At 39.9% G+C, this 6927-nt stretch overlaps 1 long non-coding RNA gene across 1 annotated transcript; it reads right to left on the bottom strand.

Moving 5' to 3' along the window:
• Nucleotides 1-2107: 2107 nt before the first annotated feature.
• LOC131407297 (uncharacterized) lies at nucleotides 2108-6917 on the bottom strand. Its single transcript, XR_009220477.1, has 2 exons — nucleotides 6849-6917; nucleotides 2108-2496 (listed from the first exon to the last, which is right to left on the bottom strand). It is a non-coding gene; the product is annotated as an uncharacterized LOC131407297 (long non-coding RNA).
• Nucleotides 6918-6927: the final 10 nt, after the last annotated feature.

Genomic DNA, 6927 nt, shown 5'->3' with positions numbered 1-6927 from the left:
ATAATAAATAGCTTATTGTATTTTTCAGATGCTTATTTCTAACAGCTACCTTCTTTTAGCATGAATAATACCATGACTGCATATCTGTTTTAGCAGGTTCACATTCTGTATTAGTTGAAGCTCCTCTGGTTGCAAATATCAAAAATCCAGTGCAATATAGCTCAAATAAAAACGATTTCTTTGCTCACATAAGTAAACCTCAGATAGTGGAGCCAACCTTGGGGACAACTGGAATAACAACAGGGTTTTCTCTCTTTGTTGCTGATCTGGTTTTTGTATGGTTTTCTTCTTTAAAACTATATTTCCTTGTGTTAGGAGATGTACTCAGATCCAAACAGCTCTCTTATCAGCTCTAGTTCTAGAAAGGACAGGAATGGACTAAAATAAACCCGGGAGCCATTCCCAATATTCAATGTAATCCTCTTAACCTTGAGCTTGGACTTACCAAGTGTTGTCTTGTGCCCATATGAATAGAGGTAAGCAGAAATGATAATGTGCTACCCTGGTAGTAATTAACTCGTCAGTTCATCACCTTAAAGAGGGTCCCAGTTCTCTCTCTGCTGTTATCATGGTAAAGACAATGATTCTATCAATACTCAAGAAGATTAAAAGTTCTGGCAGAATAGTGAAGCTATATAAGATCTACAGTTTCTGTAGTGTTTGGCACTCTTTTAACAGCTATGAGGCAAAAACAGGACTTTTTATTAGAAGGTGAAAAGACATACCTGAAACACATTTAGCACATTACTGTACTAGAATGCTTTAGAAGTCTTTACACAGTCAAAATATATTCCTGCCAGCAGTCTCCCAATATACCCATTCCCCTCTACTTCTGGAACAGGGGTTGGCAAATTTTTTTCTTAAAGGACCAGATAGTAAATATTTTACGCTTGCCATATGGTCATATAACTCTACAAGTCTCTGTCATAACTACTCAACGCTGCTATTGTAGCACAAAAGCAGTCACAGACAATATCAAAAGCATAAGCAACAAAAGAAATAATAGACAAACTGGTCATCATCAAAATTTAAAAATTCTGTGATTCAAAAGGCACCAAAAAGAAAGTAAAAAAACAACCTAAAAACAACCTATGGAATGGAAGAAAATATTCACAAATTATATTTCTGATAAGGGACTTATATCTATGATATATAAAGAACTATAACAATTCAATAATAAAAAGACAAATAACCCAATTTTAAAATGAGGAAAGGATCTGTATAGACATTTCTCCAAAGAAGATATACAAATGGCCAATAAGCTCATAAAAAGATGCTTAATATCTTTCGTTGTTAGGGAAATGCAAATCAAAGCCACAGTGAGATATCACTTCACAACCACTAGAATGGCTACAGTAACAAAGATAGATAATGACAAGTATTGACAAGGATGTGCATAAATCAGAACATTCATATACTGCTGGTGGGAATGTAAAGTGGTAGAACCACTTTGGAATATAGTCTAGTAGGTCCTCAAATGGTTAAACATAGTGTTTAACCATAAGACCCAGCAATTTTACTCCTAGGTATACAACCTAAGAGAAATAAAAACATACATCAACACAAAAACTTGTAGATAAATGTTTATAGAAGGATTATTCACAATAGTCAAAAGGTGGCATCAACCCAAATGTCCATCAACTGATGAATGGATAAACAATATGTGGTATATCCACACGATGGAATATTATTTGGCTATAAAAAGAAATGAAGTACTAATACATGCCACAACTAGGAAGAATCTTGAAAACATGCTAAGTGAAAGAAGCCAGTCACAAGGGACTACATACTGTATGATTCCACTTATATGAAAAGTCTAGAATAGGCAAATTTATAGAGACAGAAAGTAGAATAGTGGTTGCCTAGGTTTTCGGGAGGCGGGAGATGAGGGACTTGGGGACAACAACTAAGGGGTGCGGGATTTCATTTCATGGCAATGAAAATGCCCTAAAGTGATTGTGGTGCTACATGTGTGATTCTGTGAATACACTAAAAGCCACTAAATTGTACACTTTAAATGAGTGATTTGTATGGCACGTGAATCATATGCCAATAAAGCTGTTTAAAAAAACATGTAGCCAAAGACAATAAGTAAAATGGACAGGGCTGTATTCCAATAAAATTTTATTTATAAAAACAAGTGGCTGGCCCACGGGCCATAGTTTGCTGACCTCAGTTCTAGAGTAATAGAATCTCAAATTTTACAGCTGGTCACTGGCTTACTATAAAAAAATATACTACCTTTTCCAGCCTTTCTTGCAGAAGCTTGTGTACAGCTTTTGGGAATAGTCTTTAAACAGAAAAGGTGTGCTTTTCTTTGAATCCCTTCATCCTTCCTGTTCCCTGGAATGGTCAGATCTCCAGCAGCCATTGTGGACCATGAAGTGACTTTGGAAAATGGAAGCCACACATAGTAGGGCAACAACATAGCAGGAGCCTAGAATCCTCACTCCATGAATCACCATACTAACCCCAAACTGATTTCATCCAGATTTCCTGAAAGAAAAAAATTAATTTATGTCACGGTTAAGTAACTTTTATTTTGGAGCTGTTACTCTGCTCAAAGCTGAACCTAGTTGAACCTAGGTCCAACTACTAAAGCCCTCAAGGAATTGAAAAACAGCTCTGCCTCCTGGAGGGGCTCAAGTGGATGTTAGAGACATCCAACATCCAATTCTATGGACACAGACATCCAGTTCTGTGTCTTTTTTATTTTTTTTAAAGCATTTCACTCTTACACTTGATCTTAGCCAAAAGGATGATAAGCGATTACAGTATTCCATTCTTAACATACTGGCCTTTTGATCTAGTGTCTTACAACTACTTGAGTTCATATCTATAAGAAAGATATAGGAAGATACATAATGCCAAATTTCATAAATATAAGCAGCACCAGATAGAACAGTTCCATTGTGTACTAAATCCCTATTTAGTCCAAGTCCTGATCACTGGGTACACAGTTTGCTGTGGGTTTCTCTACGGGTACAACAGTAGGAGCATTAGCTTGTGAATTTCTCTGCTCTGCAGGATAGAAGAAAACAGTCCTCTGGGCGGGTCCAACTTTACCTTGATAAGATTAAAATAATGTCTGAAGAGCTCTAAAAGTGTCACAAATGATCTCTATATATAATTTTTACTTTTGTTCATAAAAAGATATAGGGCTGCAAAGTCGCTATAGCACATCTTCTCCATAAGGGTGAAAAGCATGAAACAGACCTAATATTCTCACGATCCTGCCTAAGAAAGATATTTCTGTGTTCCACAGTCACACTCTGTTATTAACTGAATGTTCGTGTCCCTCTAAAATGCATATGTTGAAGCCCTAATCCCCACTGTGGCTGTATTTGGAGATGAGGCCTCTGAGGAAGAAATTAAGGTTAAATAAGGTCAGAAGGATGGGACCCTGATCCGACAGGATTAGTGTTCTTATAAGAAGAGACACCAGAGACCTCTCTGCGTCCCCCCCAACCCCCGCCTTTTCCCCCTTTCCTCACACATGGACAGAGGAAAGGCCACGTGAGAACAAAGCAAGAAGGTGGCCATCTGCAAGCCAGGAACAGAGTTCTTACCGGAAACTGAATTGGCCAAAACCTTGATCTTGAACTTCTAGGCTCCAGAACTATGAGAAAACAAGATTTTGAGGTTTAAGCCACCCAGTCTGTGGTATTTTGTTATGTCAGTCCAAGCCAACCAATATACACTCCAAAAGGAAAGTGTGGAGAAAATCCTGCTTCACCGTCATTTTCCAATTATCCTGATAAAATCCACTTTAACACTGACATCATCATAAGATGGCTTCACATATTCTGGACCTGCTTGATACTCCAACTTGATTCTCACTCTCAAGTGTGATTTTTTGGGTTCTTGAAGGCTCCCTGCTTGGGTGCCTTCTGACTGCAACTCCTGTGACACATAGAATGATCAACCATCCTGAACCGCCTGGGACTGAGGGGTTCCTGGGACTCAGGCCTTTTGACAGTAAAACAGGGAGAGTTCCAGGCAAACTTGGACAAGTTGGTCACCCTAGATGGGCAATGTATTCTAGTCCCCCAGTTACCGCTCCAACTATAGCTCTAGATTTTCTAATAATCCACACCACACAGATTCTTTTTGTTGGAGTCTCACCTCCCTTCCAGGCAGTCCTCTTGGGCAAGAGTCAAAAAGGCTTCATGCCAGCTTTCTCTTTCTCTCATGTGGCCCACATCTGGTGCACGACAAACACTCAAACATCATTTGCCCTGACAAACTATGGAAGTGACAGCTGATCCCGATACAGCCACTCTCCTTTTCTCCTCTGCCAAAACTTCTCACTGGCCGTTTCTCCTACCCTTGGGAGTTCCAAGATGTGAGTCAAACGCTACTGTACTTCTCAAAACCCAGGGGACACATATCAAGCTCGCTGAGTAGTGCCACTGAAGCTCCACTCATTAGACTCAAACAGGAGAGGGGAAGCATAACAATGGCTCTCTCCAAAACTCCTCCTCATGAAATCATCTCTTTCAAAATCTTCTTAAGCCTTGAAACTGGTAAAAAGTTCCAATAATTGAAAAACACTTCTTGGATTGTGGTTACCAAACACCGGGAGCAAAACTGACCAAGGGCCCCAGAAGCTGCACTCTGAAATCCTTTGCCACATTTGCACCAAGGGTCAAGTATCCCATGGGCTCCTCCAGTCAATGACTGAGTGCAGCACAGATAATAAAACAGGCTCTTTCCTAGGAACACTCCTCTGAATTTTTGCTTGAGGGTTCCCAACAGCTTTGCTGAATCTTCCTTAGACTGTACAGCAGTTTAGGACAATCCCTCCCACCCCAGACCCGATTTCCTTCACTCTGTTTCAGACTTGCATCCCAGTCTGATAGCGCTTCCAGCATCCCCTGGCTCCCTCTCCATTCTCTCTCACAGGTGTTTCCTCTAATAAAATTCTTGCACATTTAATCTCATCTTAACAACTGCTTCTCAGAGGACCCAGACTAACATATAGATATTTCCTTTGAAAATATGCATCTTGTCAGGACCTCACTTGGTTGTTTCATAGTTTGCTTGCACTGTAATGCTGATGGCAAAACTTCCAGTTCAATATCCAGTTATGGGATTAATGAATGACATGGTAAGAGGGAAAACTAGGGGATTTTACTTTATATTTCTTGTTATTCAATCACTCCAAGTTTTGTTAAAATGTATGTTTGATTTGTAGGAGTATAAAGGTGAATTTCGGTAAGAGTTGTAGTGGGTGCTGAGTATATGAGTGGAAATATTGTATATGTAAATCTACCTTTGAGTGGGCAACTGGTCTTGTGCCAGGACTTGGATGAGAAGGTTGCTACATGCTACCTTGGAATTCCAAAGTAACCTCAACCCCAATATCAGCATCTTCCTTTATTCCTCTACATTTTCTTCTTCCCCTGATCTCTTCTCATTTTTCTCTTCTATCTTTTCAGTGTATTTCTTGCTGTGCCACTGCTTGAGAGGTCACTGAAAAGCAATAATGTGAAATGGAATATAGGGGTAGAATAGAGAATGAAGCCTTTATTTTACAGAGTCTGAAATAAATTGCTTAAAGCTGTACCCCAAAGAAAGAATAAAAATAGCTTTCTATACTTGTTCTCCATAATTTCAAGTGCCCCAAATTTCCCTCCCATCTTTTTTAAGACGAAAATCCTTTGATTGTAGTATATTTTTAAACAAAAGTGTGTGAAAAACATCAATTTTTTACTCATATGCTTCATTTTTCCCATGACAATTGTTGACCCCAAATTGTAACACCCTTACAAAAACCCAACACTTTTCCAAGCAAACAGGATTCCTCTAAGTGATTCGTATCAAGGACTGTCATTTGTCAAAATGTGACAACATGCCATGTTGTACCATGGTCAATTTATTTTTCTGTAGCAGATATGGAAAATAGAAAGTAGAAGGAAAAGAAAATAAAAGAAATGAAAGCATTAAATGGCCACTCTTCAAATATTATCAGTTAATTTTGATGTATTTGTTAGTGTTTTTTCCTATGTATAATTTGTTTTTACAAAAATATGACCTTAGTGGTTATTCACACTTTGTTATGTGAGGGCTGGTTACCGTAGACATAAAATCAAAGGCTTGGTTCTCAGTTGTAATCTAAAGAAATGGAAACCAGAGGAAACATAATTGGTTTGGTAGAAAGTCCAAGATAATAATTGTCAGTCCTTTGTTAAGGCCAGAGACTGTATTGCTGACGGTGTCAGGTCTCGAGTTTTCTCAACAGTCCTGAATTTACAGGCGCCTGACAGTTTTAAACGTTTCCCAGAGCCCAACAAAGTAAGCGCCAATTTCAGTTTCCTCAGTTAACCTGCGCTGTGACAGAAGAAAGAACTCTGCCTGTGCAGAGTCAAGGAGTAGGAAACCAAATGAAATTCCGGGTCATCGGGTTAGCAAAGGTGACCCGGGCACACAGTTCGGCCTTGTGTCCACCATAATAAGCACAGTGGCTGTGACTTGGCCTCACTCCCTGGGCAACAGGATGCTGCTCTGAAAGCAAACATAAGCACCAGGGGTTTGGACTTTTCTAAACGGAAGCACCATGGAGGAGGTTTAAAGCACAGGTTTTGCATTCAAACTAACGGGATCAGACGAGCTCCACTAAATACTGGCTCTATTATCTTGGATCAATCACTGGCCCTCTCTTAGCCTTAGTTCCCCCGTATATAAAATGGAACTGATATTTCTTTCTCCTGCGGCTGTTGTGAAGAAAGGATTAAATGGCATGGCAATGCTGGCGTTAAGCACAATTTCTGACCAGTTAAAAGTGTTACAAGGACTTGGTTCTTGTAAGGTCCCCAACCTCTCCCCGCCACCGCCATCGTGCCTACCGGACCCGTTTCCGGGGGCCCCTTCACCTCAGTCTCCCTCAGCCGAACGCGGATCCCTCCGCCCTCGCGTCACTTCCGG

The sequence above is a fragment of the Diceros bicornis genome, chromosome 6 (genome assembly GCF_020826845.1).
Source record: "Diceros bicornis minor isolate mBicDic1 chromosome 6, mDicBic1.mat.cur, whole genome shotgun sequence".
Lineage (NCBI taxonomy): Eukaryota > Metazoa > Chordata > Mammalia > Perissodactyla > Rhinocerotidae > Diceros > Diceros bicornis.
The sequence above is the reverse complement of the archived record's forward strand: the minus strand, read 5'-3'. Positions and strand labels throughout refer to the sequence as shown.